The sequence below is a fragment of the Ambystoma mexicanum genome, chromosome 10, assembly GCF_040938575.1.
Source record: "Ambystoma mexicanum isolate Mex_15411 chromosome 10, UKY_AmexF1_1, whole genome shotgun sequence".
Classification (NCBI taxonomy): Eukaryota; Metazoa; Chordata; class Amphibia; order Caudata; family Ambystomatidae; genus Ambystoma; species Ambystoma mexicanum.
Window position 1 is genome coordinate 1,298,991,626 of NC_090932.1, and position 23,551 is coordinate 1,299,015,176.

At 48.9% G+C, this 23,551-nt stretch overlaps 1 protein-coding gene across 2 annotated transcripts in view; it reads right to left on the minus strand.

Annotated features, from left to right (window-relative positions):
• Positions 1-23,551, minus strand: part of CASTOR1 (cytosolic arginine sensor for mTORC1 subunit 1) — a 407,094-nt gene that overhangs the window by 359,087 nt on the left and 24,456 nt on the right. Inside the window, exon 1 of one of the 2 annotated variants that reach the window (XM_069619304.1) lies at positions 685-757. The exons of the other annotated variant lie outside the window; for it this stretch is intronic. The gene's annotated coding sequence lies outside the window, so the exon portion shown is untranslated. Of the gene's footprint in view, positions 1-684; positions 758-23,551 lie in introns of those variants that run through there. 2 annotated transcript variants of the gene reach the window in all.

Below are 23,551 nucleotides of genomic sequence, written 5' to 3' on the forward strand. Positions count from 1 at the left end.
ATGCTTTCCCAGTACAGGATAAGAGGAAACAGCCCATTGTCAGCAGTTTGCCGGCGTTCCATCGTGAAAGCAGCAACCCAACACTATTAATATGCTTAAAAAAAGCAAAAAAGTCGACATATATAGATTCTTCTTTCCGATTAATGGAAAGGAGAGGGGGGCGGCAACCAGATATAATGCCACAGATAACTGTGCACGGTGGTAATTCTATTTTTGAAAAAGTGGACCTTAAACGCTCAATGAACAATCAATCGCAAACAACATGGTCCATTTCTGCTCTGGCCACTCGGTTCAGGTTACTGCTATTTTCCCTTCACAGCTTACAGCTGGGTATCTAAAACATACTTTCTATGGGAGAGTCGGCCACTTGGTCATCAGTGTTATTTATCCCTTGTTAGCAGAGCATTAAGTCTGTGCCACAGCTCACCAGTTCGTTCACTTTGCGTTCTCATCTCTACCGCAACTTCAAAGTAGCCCTGCAAACATGGCGCCTTTCAGCTACGCGTATTTATGCAAATGAAATAATGATGATTTAGCACACTTCATGCAGTTTCCCTACATCTTCACATTAGGCCACACTTTGTTTACATGAACGAAGAGTCACAGCCATCGGCTCTAAAGCTGTCAGCTGCACATTGCCTCAGAACTTGAAAAACAAGGGGACGAGTCCACCGAAATTGTTACCTTGCCTACAACCATCAGTAAACACCTCCTGCCTTTTAAAGAGTCTCGACTCCTGGCACACGAAGGCCGTCCTTCCTGCTCTGCAGCCCAACAGTAAACTCTCAAGTGGCACGTCAGAAATAGTTACAATATTGCTGCATTGCCCTCTACTGGAAGAAAAAGGGAAGTCCTTCATAAGGGACTGCTGTGAATAGCCCGCCTAAAGGGTATATATAGCAAAACATGAAATTGATCGTATTCACATATTTTTGACCCGGGAGGATAGCTCAGCGGCAGCGTGCGCGTCTTGGAAGCAAGACGACACGGAGCAACAACAGGTTCGATCCCGGGGTCCGCGCTTAGAAACCTTTGGGTGTTTAAGCGAGTTATAAATACGTAACTAAGAAAAAAAAAAAAAAAAAACACACAATTACGCAACTAAGAAAAACAAAAAAGACAATTAACAGCGCCTCGATGCCTGCGGCTTTATAAATGTGAAATAAAGAAAATAAAAATGTAAGTGCGTAAAAAGGCCCGATACGGGTAGGCCAAATGGGGAAAGGGAGGGGGGGAATATAGGAAATATAGGAAGTGGTGTGCGGGACGGGTGAGGTTGACGGGTAAAACTCCTAATTATCCCAGGTGGAATGGATGCCCAGTGGAAGGATACAAGGGTGGGTGAGTTGATAGTGAGAACTAGTTGGGAGTTCGGTGAGGAATCTTGATTTATTGTTGTTGATGATATGGTGGTGATACACATAATGCTCTTTAAAACTCGAGGAACAGGGCCATTATTAGGATTCTACTGGATGGGTAGGTGGGGAGTGGGCTAATGGCTGGGCTCTAGTTGATTTCTCTAAACGCCCCGGGCCTGAATTCGCTGATTAAGAGGTGTTCAATGTTATACATCTTAGACATGTTCAGTAAACAATTTTTTGCGTCAAACGGTTTTTAAAAAGGGGGCTTAGCAAACCTAATAGCCAAGGATATTGAACTCAAAAAGCGTTTCCTGTACAGGGACCCAGTAGGATGCTACTTGGTACTCGGAGGGTTATTGCAGGGTCAGCTGGTCACACTGGTAGCAGTACATACGCCCAATGAAAGGCAGGAAGCCTTTCTGACAAACGTGCAGGATAAATTGGCAGTAGGGCAAATGTTTGTAGGGGGGATTTCAATTGTGGAATTGATCCAACTATGGACAAAACTCTCCCTCCCACTCCCAACGATGGTAGGCACAGAATGGCACTGGCTCACTTCCTGGGAGAATTACATCTCATTGAGACGCGGAGATTCTTTTATCCCCAACATGGGGAGTAGACACATTACTCTGCGGTGCACAAACGATTGTCACATATCGACATGATACTGGTTTCAGACTCTTATTCCCCAAGTGGCAGGATTGGAGATCGGGACGCGATATCTTTCCGACCATGCCCCGGTGGTGCTTCGAGCTGTACTGGTGGCAGCCTCCCAAGGGGTTCGCAAACCATAGCAATTGAATGAGTTGATATTAAAGGGATTTGCCACTGTGAAAACATATGTTAACAATACTGAGAAACTACTTCCAGGAAAATTATACAGAAGGGGTGGATTGGCGTACAATAGGAGATGCCAGTAAGTCGGTCATGTGGAGGAGTTTATTGAACAAACCACAACCTTTATGCGCGAAAAGGAGATTCGGGGGGGGGGGGGGGATAGGGGGTTTAGAGCAGGAAGTAAAAAGAAGCAGATGACAGGCAGGGAGAGAAACTAGAGGCACAACTGGCAGATAGATCAGCGCAATTACTAATCCTAACTAAACAGTCACACTATGTAAACAGGGGCAAGGCAAATAGTTCCCTAGCGGCAAAATTAAGAAAACAAAGAGCCCAAAATTACTTCACCCAATTGTTAAACAGGGAGAGGAATCTCAAAAGAGGGGAAGCGGATAAAGTGGAGGTTACGCAAGCCTTCTACACCCGGATCTTGGAAAGGGAGGATCTTGAAAGGGAAGCCCAGGATGAGTTTTTAGGGAAATTGTCCTCCGTTATACGAGGTTAGTCTAGAGGAATATTTGAAGCTCCTTCACAGAGGAGGAAGGCCGGGCAATCGGCTCCCTGGCCAGGAACAATGCCTCTGGGCTGGATGGGTTTGGAAACTGGTATTATAAAACATTTCAAAATATCCGAACAGGCAGCCCCCTAACAAGACTTAACAGGGAAAGGGAGACAGGGGAGGTTTCTGGAGATATGGGTCCCTCCTTGACTACCTTATTGCTCAAACCGGGAAAGGGCCAGGCAGAGTGCACCGGTTATCGCCCTATCTCATGTGATAATGGGGATGCTAAACTGTATGCAAAGGTCCTGGCTCAGAGGCTTATGGAGATGCTGTCCAAAATAATACACCCAGACCAATCAGGGTTAATTGGGGACAGAGACACGCAAGACAATTTTCGGAGGGTGGTGTGCCTGGAGATATGGGGCCACAGGACAGAACTATCAATGCCAGCTCTTGACGCTACTAGAGTGTTTGATAGCATGAACTGGAATTTCCTAAAGCCCTGGAAAGGTTTGGGCGTGGCCCGGTTTTCATGCGAATGATTATGGCTAATTTTCAGATCCCTTCCATGAAACTGCAAGTCAATAAGCTATACGCAAGTGTAATACCAATTAGAAAGCGCACTCGGCAGGGATGCCCGTTTCGCCTCAGGCATTTGCCATGGCAATGGCGCCTCTCGTGCAAGCATTTAGGATGGACCCAGTGATACGTGCGGTGTTGGTTAAGCGAGTCGCGCACAACCTTCTACTATATGCAGAAGATATCTTGCTGTCCCTTCGGGACACGGCAGAGTCGTTACCGAAGGTGATGTCTCTCCTAGAAGAATTTGAAGAGGTCTCAGGTTTTCGAATTAACTTTACCAAGTGAAAAGCGCTTAATATTATGGAGGACCCGGAAATGGCAGTGGGTTAGAGGAGGTCCTATCCTCCAAGTTGGGAGCAGGGGGAAATTCAGTGAAACGGACCCCCACATATGGGGGCCCATTCGCAGCAAATATCCCGGAGCTCATGAAATCTTTATCGAGGCACCTAAAAAGGTGAGAAATGCAAGAGTTCTCGTGATTCGCCCGTATGACCGCTGTTCAAGATGACACTTTTGCCTAGATTCCTCTAGGTGGTAAGCTCACTCCCAATCCAGGTTCCGGTGCATATAGTCCAACGCCTGCAGCGGGAGGTCCTGCACTTTATATGGGGGCGGGGCAGGAAACCAAGGGTGCTCAGGAAGGTCCTTTTTCCAGTCCACGGCAATGGGGGGGATTGGGAGTCCTAGAGTTGTCTCGCTACCCAATGGCAGCGCAATTAGCCCCTATGCTACAATGGACCTCACAAACCGGAGATAAAGACTGGTGTGAGTTGGAACAAGATGCCACCGACATCCCATTAAGGCTTTTTGAAACCGCTGGCCTGGTGGGTGGGAGGCTCGCTACTTCACACCACAAAGAACACTTTACGTTACTGGGCCACAGCCCTACGGGGAAAGAAACTTAAACCAGGGTTAGGCCCCTTCACCCAGGTGAGATATAAATTAGAATTCTCCCAGGGGAGATCCAGTTTGTCCAAAATTTAGGGACCGGCCAAACATCGTTGGTTCTTAGTGACCTTTGCCAGGAATGGGGGGGGGTGGGCGGAGGTACCATTAAGATATGAAGACTGTAAAATAAAGTTCCAGCTGCCGGAAGGCGAAAGGTTTCACTACATCGAGGTCAGGCACTGGTTTTCGAATAGGGTGCTGAGGGAGGCGGGTAATAGAACTCTGTGGGTGTGGAACTCACAATGAGGGAGGTGTCCTCCAACAGGGGAGTATCAAGGTTATACCGAACACTGGACGGGGCAGAGCCATGGGCGGACTTATCTTACATGACAAGTGGGAGCAAAACCTGGGGGATAATATTACGGAAGAATGGGGACAGATTTGGTTTTTGGACTCAGACAATCTCCAGGTGTTCAACGATCAAAGAATCGGCATAAGATGTGCATGCGCTGGTATACGTTAGCACACAGGCTACATTTCATGAATCCAGAGATCCCATCCTTGTGTTGGCATAAATGTGGGCAAGAATGGGGTAGGGCGCATGTGGTTGAAATGCCCAAAAGCACAGAACTATTGGAAAAAAATCCTGAGCCATATTAAAGACATACCTGAAATACAATTACTGCATTGTCCCAAAGTCATATTATTGGGGGCAGTGGCGGAGGGTATATATGAAGCAAGTGTGGCTAGCACCACGCTCATCACATGCATGCTTACAACAGCAAGAATTCCCTTGGCCCACAGCTGGAAAACAGAAGGAGGCACGGAAATAGCTATGTGGTGGGTCAGAATGTGGGGCATTATGGTTATGGAGAGAGTTTATGCCCTGGCTACTGGTAAATACCAACCATGTGTGGCAACATGGCTTCCCATTTCACAAATTTGTGGCACAGAACTTCAAACCAGTTTTATTGCGGAATTGTTCTGTGTTATGAAAGGGAGAAAAAAGGCTCTGGACGTTGAGAGAGAGCCCATAACCAAACACAGGAAAGTCCAAGCCTTGCATCGCTGAGCGCCTTTATGTGTTTCCACCATCATTATATATTGTTGTTGGGTGGGGGAGAAGGGACAGGGGGAGCTCGAGTTGGTGGGTTACGTTATGGTTTTAAAAAGATGTGAACTTCATGCTTTATGATGCGGTCATGTATATTCAGGTTGCCCGATTGATGTTCGCAGTAATATAAATCCAGCTTTAAAAAAATATAAAATGTAATTAAAAAAAATAAAATGTAATTAAAAAAATAAAATAAACAAGGCCCGATACGCCCCTTATCTGCAGGGGCGTAGGAGACCCATAAAATCTGGGTGGGGGTGGAGAGGGGTGGAGGGGTTAGGACAGGGGACACCTTGGGGACTTTATTTATTTGTTGTGTTTTAGTCAAAGAACTCGACTTTTCACAAAATTAAAACCGCAGTACGTATTAAATTACATATATCATCATCACTGTATAAAACAAGAGAAAAGAAGGAAAGAAAACCGAAGAAAATTAAGAAAAAGAAAAGCAGTTCAGAGTATAAAATCCTCCCAGCGATGGACCTTTACAGAGATCTTTTATAATACTCTCACCTGCGCTTTAAGTGCAGATGCTTTATGGAGTTACGCCAACCCATCCTTATCCTATTCCACTTGAACCCTCAATGATGGAACACGAGTGTGCCCCTTTACAGCAGTGTATGAGCTGCAATCCTACCTCGGCACCAGGGTATTCACTGGATTTACATGGATAGTGGAACAACTGCCATTTTGAATCTCAAGCCTCTGCTTTATTTTTTTTCTGGGTCACCCAGATGGCTTATGGTGGCCTCTATTAAAACCTGTCTACAACTCATTCAGCTGGTGATGGGTACCAAAATGCAGTTGCATCCCTATATTAAAACCAGTGTTGGCAACACCAACCGTTTGAGCTTTAATGTAGGCATGGAAAAGGCCCTTACCAAGCACCGCCATAGTGGTATTATGTACCCACTGATGGTAGCAGCTGCAAAAATGGGGCAAGTACCTTAACATTTAATAGCAGTGCTTGGCAAATGCCCAATACGTATAAACAAGCAAACACTTGCCATTGCTGGTTTTTAGCAGGACTTCAGCGAAGGAAATGCATAGTGCTAATAGAGTGATTGATTTTTGATTGATTATTTGTATAGCGCCTATGCGCAAAGTGTTTCAAAGCGCTTCAGAAGGCGGGGGGAGCATGGGAGAAATACAGTTACATTCCTACAGGTCCTTGAAACAATTAAGAATGTGAAGAATAACTATCATAATCAGCCTGACGACATTTCAGATACTGCAAGTTCAATGAACAATTAAGGAGAAAAGAAGTGGATGAAGGCATCCCTGGATAAGACATTTGTATTACACCAGTAGCATGTTCCCAGCTCCAATTAAGTTATTAACTACGCAGGGCTTTGCAGTAAACATCCCTAAGTCAGTGGCTTTATCTAAACCAGAACTGGCACTTTACGTGCCCTTCATAGATCATTCTAGTGTTTTTTTAAAGGAATAGGTTATGGCGTAAAATGAGTCTGCGGCCCGCGTGGCATCCATCCAGCAAAAAACCATGAAAGTTGCTAAAATAGCCCAAATAACACAATGCTGTGTCGCAAGGCAAGATACCACGCACCCTGGCACCAGCTCCCACTACAGGACAGGTCAGAGGTGAAAATATACCCCATTTAAGGTTAGTCCTGACTTCAGACCTAGGCTGCAGGTAGGATTGAGTAAAAAGGGAGTTGATGCAGGAACAGCCTGCTGTGACTGTCTCTTCCTGGAGAGAAACCAGACAGCAGCACAGATGACACTGGGGCAGTGGGAGAGCGCCAAGGCCGAGCTCCCACGTTCCCTCTAATAAATCCTCCCCATGCCGGCCTGCACCTGGGAGAGAAGGGCCACTTTGTGTATTATCGGGCCCAATCAATGTGCAGACAGATATGGTGTAGTGTATATATCTGCAATTATTTTAACAAACGACTTCTAATCGTCCTTGTGCTCATGGATCAAGTGTTAGAAGAAGACGCATTCGTGACTGCACCCTTTATCTGGGAACATGAGGCGAGGCACCATTCTTCCTTGTGCAAATCTCCCCTCTGGACCCTTCTCTACTCCACATTCTAGTCTGATGTACACCCTTTTCTCCCAGGTCCCTTCCATGCACCCCACACCAAGTCACTCCTCTGACACACTGCCCTCTGCACTTTCTCACTAGTCTGTACTTCTCTCTCATTTGCAAAACCCAAAGCACCTCCTATGCCATTTCTGCCCTACACCACTATCTGTGTTCTGGTCTTCCCGGAACCCTCTCTAGCCTGCACACACTGGTCACCCTGTGCTGCAAACCATCACTATCTTTCATCTGCACTCCGTTCTTGTTCCCATCTCTCCCCTCCCTTGCTCCTCTCTTTTTCTGTCCTCTGCACCTTTTTTCACTTTACAGTCCCACACTCTACTGCACCCCAATCACTCGCTTCCCATTCCCCATGGCCAGCACCACACAAATCCCATCTACACATACTCAGCACTTTCTCCTCAGTCTTCAGAGCACCCTCGATATCCTGGCTTACATTTCACAGGGTTTCTCTCGCATGCCTTGCATAACCAACCACTCCATATAGCTTCTCAGAATAAGCTGAAACAGGAATGCCAGTTCCATGACCTTAAAAGGGCCCATTGATACCTGCAAGCAATAGTCAGGAGCATGGATATTTGGAAGGGGGAGGGGGGAACAGACACAGAAGTCACTACATCCAGGTACTGCCGAGGCTCTACCACCAAGATCTGATCACACTGCGACCACTCAAGTACGCTGACAGAAACAGCCAAGCTGAATAAAACAGGGTGAAGCTTAGCCAAGACCTACAGAAGATTAGCGCTTGATTTCTTTTAAGAGATGCGCAGGATAGGCACCAACAAATGGCTTATTTTGGGCAGGGACAGAGTTCAGGTCTGTGCTGGTAATAGTTTGCTTTATGGAATATACTAACACTTGGTCAAAGTGCTGCCTGCTAGATGCTTTCAGCTTTTAGGCAATGTAATAACAGGTATTATTACCCTCATTTGAGCAACACTGAATTCATGAAAGGTTAAGTGGATCCGGCTGCTGGGTTTGAACTAGCGAAATGCAGGTAGCCCCCATGTCAGACCAAGCTTTGGGTGTGGTACCATCCAAACTTCAAGCAGGTGTGAGTTGGTGGGAAAATATGGAGGGGTGTGCCTTAAGTGAGGCCTACTGATATTAGAGTATACATCAAGCGTTTTCCCTTGCCTACCTTAGACATTACTATGGGAAAGAGCACACATCCCATGTAGCGGCCCTTCTTGAGATTGGCTTATCCTCATTTTACTTTATATCGTTTCATGAGGATTTCGTATACAATGTCAGGCAGTGTCTGCACTTTGCAAGGGATATCTGGGAGAAAATTCAGTCTTCGCCAGGTTGTGTGATCCTGGGCGAATCGTGTGACCCCCCCACTGTGCATTATTTTCTATATATGTTTACTTGAGATCACCTAGAAGTGACTCAGTTGGCAGTGTACACTATAACGAAATGCCTCAATCGTAAATGTTCTAACAGTTTCTTGTTGCTCCATGTATGCTAAGCATGTTGAGTGAGTGTGAAGAAGGACAAAGTGTCACAGCAATAGAGGTCACCTCCAGCTGGGGGACCGGGTCTCATTTTGGGAAGCAGTGATAGATGCATAGAATTTGTAATTTTTTTGCAGAGAAACATATCAGGTTCAGTCAACTTGATCCAACTCTAAGGAAATAAACTAGAAACAATCTCAAAGTAACCTGACAGTTTAGGGGCAATAGTATAGTGTAAGCAGCAAAAATTATTGTCATGCGCTTCTCCTTAAAAAAGGAGAATACATAACATGGTGTTGTGGCATTTGTATAGAAACCGCATGTACATGTCAATATATACCAGCTCCTATTGTGCACCCTTGATCCTCTGCTGTATAGGTGAACAAGCCTCCATATTTTTTTGTGCAGCCTTGTAAGACCTTGTGGGCCAATGCTTGGGGCTTAAATGTGATCCCTGGCTGCCTATCAGTAAGGAACGAACAAAGAGCCGTTCCGAATGATGTTTCTCTTTGGCAGGGGCTTTGGCACACTTTCATGAATTGAAAAACATGAGGGCGGCACTGGCAGAGCCTCAGGTTTTTCAATTCATGAAAGTATGCCACTGCCAACGTCAGATATACAGTTTATAAACATACGCGGCAAGGTGCAAATGGATCAGGGAATCCTGGCCTCTTAATGTTTCGTTAAAACATTAAGAGGCCAGGATTCCCCAAACAGTTTTGCAATGCGCTGCACGTGTTTAGAAACTATATCTGACATTGGCACAGCCACACATTCCCGTCAATAAATCCTCCCCATGGCGCCTGCACCTCGGAGAGGAGGGCGGGGCACTTGACTGACTTACCTTTGGGTAGCTGCTGCCTGCTCATCCTGTTCTCACTGTCTCCCTCGATAACACACACGCTAGCATGAGCACATGAGCACAGAGTCACTGCAGCACGTGTCGCTGCCCGGCTTCTCCTTCGTTCTGAACAGCGAAGACTGAGGCTGCGCAGCAGTGCACTGCGCAGGCAGGGCACGTGCAGTTTGTTTGTTCCCCGGCCTGGGCATGTTCATTATGATTATGCACAGGCGCGGGGCAGCAGCAGAAGTTGCAGACAATCAGTCTACTGTAAGCTTGCAAAAGTAAAAGTAGACTCTACTTTAACTTTTGCAAGCTTACATGCAGTGGCGCAACACTACCTTTGGGGGCCCCCTGCAAGCGATGCTGAGGGGGCCCCATCCAGTTCGGCAACAAATCATGGGTCACGCCACACTCTGGGCTGGCCTAGATTACCATGTTTGCGCAATACGCACAAGCGTGCTGCTTCAAGGGTACGCTGCACACTTTGCTTGGAGCAGCATACATACGTGTTTTGCATTAACAGCACACTTTCTGGAGAAAAATTGGCTAAATAACCAGAGCGTTTGCAATTGCTTTGTAGGGTAACACCAGTCTAAAAATCCAATACATGCATGTCACCAACAGTGCACAGGAACATTAATGCTTTAATTAATGGAATGCTTTGCTATTAAAAATGACGTGCCACAATGAAAACATGTCCAACTAGCTGCACAATGCAGACCAGTCTAGACACGTAATAAGAGTAAATCAGGACTGGCAACATTTAGACATACCTAGACTGTTTGCACCAAAATGGCAGTCAAAGCAATAACACTTATCATGGTTATTTTATCACAGATGCCCAGAAAAATATACAATGCCACAGTAAGAAACGGCTAGACTGGCAGCAACCAAAAGCCAGTCTAGCCAGGTAATTACACTTAGCAGAACTGCTTAATCAGCGATGCCCAGTTAAAGAAAATCAAGCCAAACTAAGAAGTGACTAGACTGGCTGCACCAAAATGCCTCTCTAGCCACTAATACGACATATCATGCCTGCTTAGCCTGGAGATGGATTGCCATTACGATTTATCCCACAATCCCTGCACCCCACAGATCCCCCGCCCTCCCTCCCTCCAACCACCTGTTCCAACCCCCAAAATCAGCACATCGGCCCAGAATTACCTCCACGTCCCTTTTCCTTGTCCCAGTGCTGACATATGAGGCACCTTCCCTCATAGATAAGCACAAGCATGAGGAAGAGTGGGGCTAGCAGTAATGAAGATTACGGGTAACTAAGCCAGGCATTACCTCCATGTCCCGCTACCTCATCCCAGTACTTGTGTATGAGGCAAAGTGCCTCATATACAAGTAGTGGGATGAAGAAGAATGGGGATACCAGTAATGAAGAATATGAATAAGTAATCATGGCATTAAACACAAGCAGTGGCACAACACCATTGATCTGACTGGGCTTTAGTCCTCTTCCCCTACCCCCCTGAAATTTTGGGCTATGTTGACTCGACCTGGCTGACCTACAAATCCGTTGCCGGGCAGAACAGGACACAAATGTTAAACGGCACCTGTGTTTGTTCCTAAAGGCCCCGCAAATACTAACAAAGCCTTTCACTGTTCGTTTTTAGGCAGGTGAATGTGAAGTTAGCGCCTCTCCCAACATTTGAAGGTTTAGCGGTCTCCCGAAATTTAGGTTTTGTTGAACCCCTGAACACAAGCACACACACCATTCACCATACACATACACACAAGAACACCCAGCCACCCATACATTTAAGTGTGTACCCTTTCACCATACAGGCACAACCAGGCAGCCACCCAAAATAATAATAATTTTGCATTTATATAGCGCTACGAACCCTCAGGTATCGGAGTTGTACTTATTACCCACAGTGTGTGGTGCTCATTTATCAACCTCGGAAGGATGAAAGGCTGAGTTTGGCCTTGCCGGGATTTGAACCTGCGTTGGCAAGCTCTGCACGAATGTCCAAGCGAGCGCTCTACTCACTGTGCAATCCCCATATATTTAAGTGTGTACCTTTTCACCAGATGCTCACACACGCACACCCAGCCACCCATACATTTGAGTGTGCACACTTTCACCATACACTCACACAGGCATATCCAGGCCACATCATGCACTCTCTCATTAATGCACATTATATTATATACATACACTTACATGCACGCTCACACATTTAAAGAAAATTCATTTTCTTACCTTTAACCCGTTGGTCCAGGGAACGAGACCTTCAGCTCCACAGGAATGCTTGTTCGCTTCATCTGCAGAGGATAGGGAGGCCCCCGTGTCATGGGGGGGAGGGGACTCCCATTACTTCAAAAAGAAATCGTTTTTTTGAAGTCACTCTGACTTCATAAAGAAACTATTTCTGTTAAAGGACCAAACCAGAACAGAACAACAAGTTACTTTCTTACCTGGTAACGTTCTTTCGATGGGATGGTCCGACGACGTATTCCATATCTATGACATGTAATCACCACAGCTGTGCTGCTTCGGAAACTTTTTCGGCGTCTGCGTCCTGCGTCGATGACGTCGATGCGCCGCCGTCGAGGACCTCCTCCGACGTCCGACGTCATCCGATGTGATAAGTAGGACGCACGACGCCAGTAGCCTCAGTTGTAGTTTTTTCCCCCAGAACGTGTGACATTAGTCAACTGCCAGTCCGACACAAAGCCTTGCGGAACGTAAGCTGCAATCGCAACAGAAATTCTGCAGCGGGGAAGGCAGGGTTGGAGCGATATGGAATACGTCGTCGGACCATCCCATCGAAAGAACGTTACCAGGTAAGAAAGTAACTTGTTCTTCGAGGGGATTGGGTCCTCCGACGTATTCCATATCTATGACAGACTCCCAAAGCAGTACCAAATCAAGGAGGAGGGAAAGAATTTAGAAACAAAATTTAGAATAGCCAATCAAATAGCAGAGCAAAGGACCGCCTTGCCAAAGGCCAGATCCTGCCCTCTGATGGAATCGAGGGAATAATGCCGTACAAATGTATGTACTGAAGCCCAGGTGGCAGCATCACAGATGTTGCGAATAGGAACACCCCTTTGCAGGGCAGTAGATGCAGCCACGCCCCTGGTAGAATGGGCCCGCAAGCCAGCCGGTGGGTCCTTACCCGCCAAGCGGTAACACTCCGAGATGGCCAAAATAATCCAGCGTGACAAAGTCTGTTTCGTCACAGCTTGCCCCAAGCGCTTACCAGCGTAACCAATAAAGAGTTGATCGTCCACTCTGACCCGGGACATGCGAGAAACATAAAAGCTCAAAGCTCTCCTAGGATCAAGCCTATGGAGCCTCTCCTCTTCCTTACCAGGATGCGGAGGAGGATAGAAAGCCGGAAGAACAATCTTCTGGGCCAAATGAAATTCCGTCACTACCTTTGGAAGAAAAGAAGGACGAACTCGAAGGACAACCCTGTCCTTGTGAAATACAGTGAAGGGTGGCTTAACAGAAAGTGCCTGTAACTCACTCACTCTGCGAGCGGAAGTAACCGCAACTAGAAACGCAGTTTTCAAAGTCAACAGCCTCAAAGGGCAAGAATGTAAAGGCTCAAACGGAGCACCCATAAGAAACCTAAGAACAAGGTTTAAATCCCAACCGGGCACCAGGAAAGGCGACGGAGGGAACACATTAGTGAGCCCTTTCAGAAACTGTGAAATTAAAGGGATTTTAAAGTAAGAACATTCTTCAGATGAGCGCTTAAAGATGGACAGCGCCGCCAGGTAACCTTTAATGGTACCCACTTGCAAGCCCCTGTGGGCCAAAGAAAGCAAAAAGGACAGAACCATGGGGATGCCACATGCAAAAGGATCCACATTCTGAACTCTGCACCAGTCGCAGAACTTACGCCAACGGCAACGGTACAGAGACTTAGTTGCGGGCCTTCGGGCCGAAAGCAACACCTCCATCACGTCTTCAGGGAGGTCCCAATCCTTATACCTCAACCTTTCAGAAGCCAAGCGTGAAGGTTGAGGGATCCGACCTCTGGATGGAGAACCTGACCCCCCTCCCGTGAGAGCAGATCGTCTCGGTAGGGAAGACGACGTGGAGGGCAGATGGACAAGTCGAGAAGGTCCGGGTACCACGTCCTCCGAGCCCACGCCGGAGCAATGAGGATCATCCGGGAACCGAACTTCCGCAACCTCCGCAGCACTTGCGGGATGACGGGGACTGGAGGAAACGCGTACAGCAGCGGGAATGACCACTCCACCACAAACGCGTCGCCCAAGGCTCCTTTCGGAGGAAATTCCCGCGAGCAAAACCTCTCGCACTTCCGGTTGACACTGGAGGCGAAGAGATCCACTTGAGGGGTCCCCCAAAGGGCGAAGATCTCCAGGAGAATCTCCTGAGCCAACTCCCACTCGTGAGAGATCGCGCTCTGCCTGCTCAGAGCGTCCGCCGTCACGTTTTCGTCTCCGGCCAGATGAACTGCCGAGATCGAAACTTCCTGCCGGATGGCCCAGAACTCGAGCTGCATCGCCTCCCTGCACAGAGGAAGTGACCCTGCCCCCCCCCTTTTTGTTGAGGTAGTGCATGGCCACAGTGTTGTCCGTCATGATCAGGACAGCCTTTCCTCGCACAGTCGGCAGAAAAGCCTTCAGGGCTAGCCTGACGGCCCTCAGCTCCAACAGATTGATATGGAGTCTGGACTCCGACGGAGACCAACGACCGCTGACTGTCAGCCCGTTGGCATGAGCTCCCCATCCCGTGAGGGATGCATCCGTCACGATCGTCACCTCCGGCCAGGGTAGCCAAAACGGAGCCCCCTTCATCAAGTTGCCTTCGACAGCCCACCACAGAAGGTCCCGGGCGACCGAGGGCGGCACCTGAACCGGGTCCGACATCCTGCCGGAGGACTGCGACCATTGCGTCTTGAGAGCCCACTGCAAAGATCTCATCCGCAGGCGAGCCTCTGGCACCAGAAGAATGCAGGATGCCATGAGGCCGAGCAACCTCAAGAACTCGAACGCCGGGAGCGTCTGGGCATGCTGAAACTTGTGCACCATCTGCTGAATGTGAAGAGCCCTCACCTGGGGAGGAAAACACTGCCCCAGGGAAGTGTCGAGCACTGCTCCGATGTACTGGAGCCTCTGTGTTGGCGTCAAATGGGACTTCTTTAAATTGAGGGAGAAGCCCAGCCTGTGAAGGGAGTGGCAGGCGACGGACAGATGATCCAGGACTTGCTCGGGAGAGCTCCCCCTGATCAACCAATCGTCCAGGTAGGGGTAGACGTGAATCCCCCCTTGCCTGAGATGCGCTGCCACCACCACCATGAGCTTGGTGAAAACCCTCGGGGCGGAGGTCAAACCGAACGGCAGGACCCGAAACTGAAAGTGCGAGTCGCCAACCGCGAACCTCAGGTACTTCTTGTGCTTGGGATGGATCGGCACATGGAAGTAAGCATCCTTGAGGTCGAGTGACACCAACCAGTCCTGAAGCTGAAGGGCCTGGAGGACTTGAGAGAGAGTAACCATCTTGAACTTGTCCTTCCTGAGGAGTTTGTTCAAACCGCGCAAGTCCATGATGGGTCTCAATCCCCCGTCTTTCTTCGAAATCAAAAAATAAGGGGAATACCATCCCTTGTTCCTCTCCGCTACAGGCACCAGTTCTATGGCGCCTTTCTCCAGCAGGGCTTGAATTTCCTGCGCAAGGAGCGGATCCGGACACTTCAAAGAGAGGTTCCCCGGTGGATTGTCGCGAGGCCTGTGCCGAAAGGGAAGACAGTAGCCGTGGGTTATGATCTCCAGAACCCACACATCTGAAGTAATGGCACGCCACTCTACAAGATGCTGCGCCAGCCTTCCCCCAACCGGCGAACCATGGTACATGGCCTCATGACTGAGTAGGAGCGGCTGCGGCGTTACCTGAGGGCAAAGAGGCAACTGCCCGAGCGGCCTTGGCACCACGGGTACCTTGTCGTCCACCTCTGGTACCCCTGCGTTGGCCCCTTTGACTGCCAGCTCCTCTCGCTCTACCAAAGGACGAGTAATAGCGAAAGGAGCCACCCCTCCACTGCTGTCCCCTAGGACGAAAAAGCGGAGGTTGGCGAACTGCAGCGCCCAACGACTTCGCTGCAGCTTTTGAGGTCTGCAACCTCTCAAGGCTCTCGTCAGCCTTGCTGCCAAAAAGATGTTCACCATCAAAGGGCATGTTGAGGAGCCGGGACTGCACATCAGGAGCAAACCCCGACTTCCGGAACCACGCAAACTTGCGTATCACGGTGCTCGCCGCCATGGACCTACTGACGCATTCAGCTAAGTCCAAACCCGACTGAACGGACTCACACATGGCATCCTTACCATCCTGGACCATAGCAAGGAAACCATCCCGTTCAACCCCTTCGGGAATATGTTCAGCCGCTAACGCAACACAGTTCCACAGAGTGTGCGTGAAACGCGACAAGGCACAAACGGAGTTGGCCGCCTGAAGCGCCATACCACCAGAAGAAAACACCTTCTTCGCCCAGCCATCAAAACGTTTGTCGTCCCTATCAGGAGGGATGGTAGGGTACGACGCCTGCTTTGCCGGGGCCGTGGCCGCCTGCACCACCAAACTTTCCGGAGTGGGGTGCCTGGTCAAGTAGCAGGGGTCGCCACTGGCTGGACGGTATTTTCGCGACAAGGATCTGCCCACTGCCGGGAGACTCTCCGGAGCAGTCCAAGCCGCCGCCACCCTACGCTGTAAAGCCATATGGAACGGCAGTACCGGGTCAGTTGGGGGACCAACATCAAGGATGTCCGTCAGATCATCCTGCACAAACTCCCCTGGGGGAGCAGACCATCCCAGATACTCAGACACCCTAGCCATAAGGCGCCGGTATGAGGAGCCAGGCTCAGGCCGACCAAATTCCACCTCCGGAGAGGTGTCCAGTCCACTGGCATCATGCAGCGACTGCCTCAAATCGTCAAATTGACTATGGCCCGAGACAATGTCATCCGGCACCTGACTAGGAACCAGGCCATCCGAATCCTCATCCGCCTCTGAAATATAATCCAAGTGGTGGAAAGGCACCCGAGAGTGCCTGCTCTTAGCCAGAGCCTTCCTAGGGGGAACACCCGAGACACGGGGCACCTCCGACACGAAAGGCGTCGATGGCGTCGAGCGAATCGGCGCCGACGTCGAGAAAACCGGCAACGGCGCCGAGAGGATCGGCGACGACGTCGAGGAAATCGGCGTCGACGTCAGATGCAGCGCCTCCAGTATCGGCGGCGTCGACACAGCCCTCGAAGCCGGAGCTCCGAGCGTGTCCCTCGACGACCTGACCGTCGACGGCTTCGACGACTTCCTCGGAGCCGGAGCCTCGAGAAAGCCTGTCGACGCCCTCGACGCCTCAGACGTCGATGTCTTCCTCGAAGACATCACAGGTGCACACGGTCTCGATCGCGTCGAGGACCGGGACCTGGAACGGGTACGGCGAGAACGAGCCCCCTTGTCCGAACGGGACCTCTCCCGTGACTCGCACCGACCACTCTTGCGAGCGGTGGCTCTCGACCTCTCACGGCCGACCCCACTCGGGGGCGCGGACGGTTGAGTACCCTGCGACTCAAGAATCGCCAACATCTTCTTCCCGAAGGAAGCCCATTCCTCCGGCGTCGCACGGCTGGTGGGGTAACCGACGTGCCGGGCAGAGTCCTCTGAAGAGGACCTGGAAGGCGACCGGTGTCGGCGCTTCCGAGAATGCCTCGAAGAGGCTGAGGAGTGGCGAGACCGACTCCTAGAAGAAGACCGACGAGACTTCCGACGATGACGCGGAGAGTCACCCCTCGAATCATCCGTCGAAAGCCCCGCCGACTTCGACTTCCGGGGCTTGGACACCCGACCTACCGACAATTTCTTCTTACGTTCGCGTAAGGCCTTGGACGTGAGCGACAGGCAGTCGACACAGTCATCCGTGTCGTGGGCCTCCCCGAGGCACCAGAGGCAGGCATCGTGCGAGTCAGTCACCGACATCTTGGACCCACACTCCCCGCACTTCTTGAAGCCCGGACGCGGGGTTGAAGACGAAGTGGAAGACATCGTCGAAGGAATAATCACAAACGAACAGGTTCGAAGAACCGGAAAGAACAGAACTCCAATGAGTCGAGGCTAGAACCGAGAAACACGAAGCAACACGTTCGCGGAAAAAACGGAACTGAGGCTACTGGCGTCGTGCGTCCTACTTATCACATCGGATGACGTCGGACGTCGGAGGAGGTCCTCGACGGCGGCGCATCGACGTCATCGACGCAGGACGCAGACGCCGAAAAAGTTTCCGAAGCAGCACAGCTGTGGTGATTACATGTCATAGATATGGAATACGTCGGAGGACCCAATCCCCTCGAAATAATTTTATTATGAAGGCAGATTTACTGCAAACATAAACTATGGGCCTCATTAGAAGTGTGGCGGTCCGGAAACAAGGGTGCTGGTAAGCTTTCCGGCACCCTTGTTTCCAGACCGCCACACTGAAGAGTAAGACTGCTGGGAACGCTGCACCCGACAGGTCTGACCCTGGAGGGCGCAGCGGCCCCAGTAGGCAGACTCCTCACAGAAGCACAGTCACCATTAGTGGCAGTGCCGGCGCTTAGTGAACCCATGGGGTCTAACATTTTCCGGCACCTAACTTCCCAGTCCGCCAGGACTTGTAATCTCCCGGTAGCACCAGGAAGCTCAGTGTCGGAAATTGTATTACAAGGTCGCCGGCAACCCACCGGTCACACAGGCGGTTTTCCGCCGACCTCGTAATGAGGCCCTATTTATTTTTTAAGTAAACGTCAGACTTCATAAAGAAATAGAATATTTTTTTTTAGTCACTGCCTTCGTAAAGAAATTATTTCTGTAAAAAAAAAAAAAAAAAAAATTCTTTATGAAGGCAGAGTGACTTCAAATAGAAACTTTGTTTTTCTGTTTTGAAATTTTTGTTGTAAAAATTTAAAAAAAAAAAAAGTCTGTGTGAGGGGCACCTTCAAGGACATGACGGGGCCCCGCGCACTGCATCGGGTGCAGGGCCACAGATACGCCAGTGCTTACTTTACGGCAGTGACAAAATCTGGGAGGGATAAAAGCTATTATATCCCGCCAACTTAAAATTGTGGGGAGGGGTATTTCTCTCCACCACCCCCCCCATCCAACCCCATGTCCTACGCCCATGCTTAGCTGGCAGGCTGATACAGGTTCCTCCCAAACTACTGCCTAACACCACACACGTCAACTAATACTCCCCCCTCACCCTGGATGACGTGTTCAGAACAATACTACGGTCCTCCATACCACACCACCGGCACAACAAGGCAAAATCCATGGATAAGCAAAGGACACACGACAAGAGGATCAGAGTGAATGAGTACATGAGCAGCAAACGACAAGCTAGGAAAACACGCACCAGAGTAGGGGGATCAGGTATTGGTCCTCTGAAACCCATCAAGTACCAAGCGGGTTCCAGGCCAATCCCTGTACAGTGACCGAACGGAGGACCTATGACCACTGCAAACCAAAAAGGGAAATTTATCACCAGGAAAGGAAACATCTGTTCAAGAGAGTTCCTCGAACATTATGGAGAGAGGTGCAAGATCAAATCAATGACAGGGATACAACGGAGGGAAAGACGAAAGTGAAGAGCCATAGCCAAGAAGGAGGGTGGCACCAGACCACCAGCCGAGCTAATGTGGGAAACCACAGCCAAGAGGAAGGGTGGCACCAGGCCCGCAGACCAGCTGACTCTGATAGGCTGGCCCAACAACAAGAAGAGACACAGCCAGTCAGCCCTCCCCCGATCCAGCAACACGGCCAGTACCACCTAAGGGTGGTGCTGAGGTCTCCAGACAAGCTAAGTGACTGTGCGCTAACATGGACCCACGTGGTGTACTGTGATAAACAAATAAATATACAAACAACTAACAGGAAAGAAGAGGAATGTTAAGTAGATGTCACAACGCGAATGTGGGGATGTGAAATAAAGACTGATGCACCTACGTAAGGGTTGTCGCGGGCAAAGTATTAACCTGTGTGGACGTGTTTTTATGCGGCGCTGCGTGCGCCCCTCACTGCGGCTCCAGGCCCCACAGATCACAGGCCCGCGTGCTGGTACGCTCCACTCGAGTCAACAACTAGGACACATACTTTTCGCATTCAGATCCTTCCGGCCCCCGCCGCCGTCTGGCTGCAAGCCACTTACTCTGTCACTTGACGGGAAAACCGTATTTGAATGCAGGGAAGCAGAGCCTCTATTCACCAACTCGCTGTGCGTGAATCCTTTCATAGCAGGGAAAAGAGCAACGTTGCAGACTGCAAGCCACTTACTCTGCCACCTCGCCCTGAGATTCAGAAATGTCCAACGTGTTTATTTTAGTTCACTGATGTACAGGGAAACTGTATATTAAAATGCCATCTTTATTAAAATTTAAAACCAATGACTGGTAAATTGCCAAAGCCAGTTTTGGCCTGCTTACAAGCTCAGTGACACCGACACCGAGAATGTGCAATCAAGGCAGTTTAAACTTAGAAGTGTATGCCGATGGTGCGCATTGAGCTGAGCAGTTACTGCCCTCGCAGACAATGTATTACCAGAATATCAGATCATTATTCCTCCCTCCAAGTGCCAGGCTTGCAACATATACATTTACTTTTTACACAGTCAATTCTACAGCAGGCCACAAATGGCCTCTCGGCTTGGCAGTGACGAGTGCGCCCCGTGGAAAGATGTGAAAGTAATTGTCATGAGACATTCTGGCAGCATTAGCTGCACCTGCACAACGCTCTGGCTTCACTGGCGGCTGCCGTGGAGAGGCACAGTCACGTGAACACAGTCCCCAGGGACGCCAGTGTGTGTGCATACAGGGCCAATGCGGAATGTCACGTAATGCACACGCGTCCAGTATCCAGCCCCTACCTCCTGTCCCTCTCATGAACCTCTGCATTCTGCTTTGCTGAGGCGGTTGGGAGGCACTGAGGGCGGGCGGGCGGTGGGATTCATCAATGGGCACAGTCTTGACAGAAATCCCAAGTCAAAAGGTCACCACAATTTAAATGGGCAACTGGAGCACATTTCAGGCCCTCATGCATCCAAACACTAAGAGTTATCAACTAATTGCCCCTCTACATAGACAACCGTTTTGAAGCTAGGCCCATTCTGAACATACCTTTCTTTCTGCAATCCCCATCGAAGGAACAACTTCATGGCTCAGCATGCACCCAAACCAGAGGTAACATGCTCAAGTCGCAAGCTACTAGCCATCTATAAAAAGTCACACGCCACCTCAAGTCTGTACATAAACACATCATACAATGTTTTACTCGCCAAGAGTCAATTATCGCTAGCCAATGGCTAGTGGCAAGCACAAATGTTGTCCCCTGACCAAACCGATTGCAAAACATCTTCCCCCACTCTCCTTCTACATCACCCGGTCCCTATGTATGTTGAATTTCATCCACTTTCCTATCCTTGGATGGATGTGTCCCTGCCAGTATCCACTGAGGCACACTGTCATTCATGCTAAACGCACAAACGTGTCTTTCTTTAAACATAAAACCAAACCATTTGTAATGTAAATTATGTTGTTTATCATGCTTGTATCCTTTGAAGAGACAAAACAAAGAGGTGGTGGCTGTAAGGTTTAGAATATTAAACCTCTGGCATTTGCTCCGGGCAACCCTCCAGACCACTGTTCTTCCGCTAGACCATATGCAAATCAGGCATGGCCCCATCCCCCAAAGGGTGGCGAGGGGGTGCAAAAGAGCCAGGCCAAACTGATTTTTCCAAAGAGATAGTCAGGAAGTATTAGGGAGAATTCTCAGAAATGTTCCAATTCCCCTTCTACCTTAGAAAGCCCCAGCTCTTTTGCTGGTCTTCAGGATTTTTTATTTCTAACCTGGAGAGAGGGAGCCCTTTTTTTCACTCATGTATTTTTATTGTGATTTTGACCCTGTGTTTCTTTTTAACTTCGGAGTCTGACAAACTGCATAGGCATCATCTTTTACATTGTGACACACAGAACATTCAGTAGAGTGGCACAAGGAAGTCTCTTAAATTACCCAAAGGTTTAAATACCTTCTCTTGGTGAAACTACTGTTTCCAAGAGCAGTGAAGTGAAATTAACTTTACTCAGATTTTGTAACTTTCTAGACCCAGCACACACTATCTTACCATAGGGTGCCGGAGCGGTTACTTAGTATCCCCTTTGTCTAGTTTCTCATGTAACATTTTGATGTTAACCTTTCTACAATTCATGGCTGGTGGCAGTGGTATACTTTTTACTACCAGTGTGTGTTTTTAAAGTGGGCTGCGTTCGCAGCTACAGTAAAGCACCCATAACTGCCCATTTTGTCAAAATGGCCCCGGTCTTCTTTTTTCGACATTTCTTGTTGTAAAGGTCCTTAGGTTTGGTCACTTTCCGGACAGCCACCCTGCTGTGCGATTGAAATCTAGGCTGGAATGAATGAATGGGAGAAACCTGCATAAAGGGGAGGCTTTTTGGCTTGGAAGGCAGAGTTGACCACTGGACGAAGGAATCCGAAGAAGAACTTGGAAGAGACGCCTGCTGCAACCCCTGGACCGTTGGTTTGCCCAGTGAAGCCCTGCTGCTGTGCTGAAGCTCTGAATTCGACTAGAGAAGCCTTGCAAGGACGACTTCTCCCCTTGAGTTGGTGGGACCAATCAACTCCAAAAGTAAGCCTGTCTGGACTTCCTCTCGGATCCGGCTGTATTTCCACTGCTGCTGGAACTGAAGTGCCAGGGAGAGGAACACCAGATTGTGTGCGTTTGCAGCAGGACTGACCAAGCCTGAGCCACTTCAGAGTGCTGGACCACAGATGCGAGGAAAGTCCAGAGTGGTATCTGAGAGCCGCGGTGTTGCCATTTGCTGTCAAGACGCGAGGAGCTGAAACACTGAAGGACCGCTGAATTGAAGTTTTCCCATTGCTGCCGCTGACCTTCCCATTGCAGAGCAGGAGTCCCCAGAAGTCCTCCCTCTTGTCCCCACGACTGAGGCTCAGGAACAAAAGGATCTGCAGAGCTGTACAGGAACAGAATCCATCTGGAACCATTTCTTCTAACCAGAGATACTTGTAAGAAGATTCAATTCAACACTACAGCTAAGCCAATGCCTAGTCTGGGATACTGAATGGAAACCCTTATTGATATATCTTTATGTCCAGTTCATGAGTTCTGGATGACTACCCCTATATAACACCCCTCTCTTAGAATCCCCCTGACCCCACTGAGCCAAGAAGTAGTTCTGTTTTGCAAGTTTAAAAGGTTTATTTGAGAAATAAGACAAAATATAGATCCCACGCTTTTATAATAAATAATCGATATCGCCCTTATAAATATAATGTTAATGAACAATGGGTAATCTGACACTAGCACACTTCTTTATAATCAATGAGGAGTTAGTATAGGATGGATCAAGTAGCAAAAATACTTTTATGATTTCAAGGGAAAAGCAATGAGGAATAAAATGCAGTACAGACATACGAGATGATTTTAGCAAAAGATAATATAATCACTTTTTCTCTGGCAATTCACCCCCCTCCCCTATGCAATGTAAGACATGGAAGTAGATGGAAAGAGGAGCACACAGTTCTCAGGAATGCAATCAAATACAATACGAAATTCAGTTCCCCCCAGCAAGCTTAGAGAAAACCGGTATGAGTTTTAAAACACAGGCCCAGGTGCTTTGAATGTGGTGGCAATGAAGTGAGAAATATGCTGAAAATGCTTTTAATTCCCTTTAGGAGGTTCAGGGTGAGTGAGAGATACTTGGGATGAGTTCAGGCTCACTTTAGCAATGATTCAGAGATGGTGATTAAGAGGCAAACACATTTTTAGCAAGGAAAGAAATGACTGCTGATGGTTACACGTGGCTGGATTTTTAACCAAATCACAAATCGCGGTAAAATTCGC